General features: G+C 28.1%; 1 protein-coding gene across 3 annotated transcripts in view; it reads left to right on the top strand.

The window, feature by feature from the left end:
• The window catches only part of LOC107683641 (dnaJ homolog subfamily C member 14-like), a 13,980-nt gene that overhangs the window by 6,618 nt on the left and 7,145 nt on the right, over positions 1–217 (top strand). The gene's annotated exons all lie outside the window — the stretch shown is intronic.

Below are 217 nucleotides of genomic sequence, written 5' to 3'. Positions count from 1 at the left end.
CTTTTTAAAGAAGTCTTTTCTGCTCATCAAGGCTGCATTTATTTGATCAAAAATACAGAAAAAAACAGTAATCTTGCAAAATGTTATTACAATATAAAATAATGGTTTCTATTTTAATATCCTTTAAAATATAATTTATGCAAAGCTTGCAAAGCTGAATTTCCATCAGCCATTACTCCAGTATAAAGTGTCACATGATCCTTCAGAAATATGCTGA

This window comes from Sinocyclocheilus anshuiensis, unplaced genomic scaffold, assembly GCF_001515605.1.
Source record: "Sinocyclocheilus anshuiensis isolate Anshui unplaced genomic scaffold, SAMN03320099.WGS_v1.1 scaffold1809, whole genome shotgun sequence".
NCBI classification, from domain to species: Eukaryota; Metazoa; Chordata; class Actinopteri; order Cypriniformes; family Cyprinidae; genus Sinocyclocheilus; species Sinocyclocheilus anshuiensis.
This window is presented reverse-complemented; position numbering and strand designations above follow the sequence as displayed.